Here is a 376-nt window from a genome sequence, read left to right as displayed (position 1 = left end):
CGCACCTACATCCAAGTTATTATTTTTACTCGTATAAGATTGCTAAACGATATTTAAGAGACTGTGACGGGGAAAAAAATGTAATCTTAATAGCTAACAAAATTAGAGAGAAAGAAAAAAGGGAGTAGGAAAAATTATGATGACGTTGCCATCTTTCTCAGAATACGCCGCTACAGGTTCACGGTTGTAACGTGTAATTCGAGGACATCGATAGTGCATCGCGGAACGCTGAATCGAGTATATAAAAGCAGACAGCCGTGGCACGTGACGCCTGCGGTAGGCCTACCGTGGCAGCTAAGCCTAATGGTGCGCTGTGCTCGGCCACCAACATGCTCATATCGAGAGGTAAAAAATACTTCTGCCGGTTTGGATATAT

This window comes from Penaeus monodon, chromosome 22, assembly GCF_015228065.2.
Source record: "Penaeus monodon isolate SGIC_2016 chromosome 22, NSTDA_Pmon_1, whole genome shotgun sequence".
Taxonomy (NCBI): domain Eukaryota; kingdom Metazoa; phylum Arthropoda; class Malacostraca; order Decapoda; family Penaeidae; genus Penaeus; species Penaeus monodon.
Note: the sequence above shows the minus strand (reverse complement) of the source record.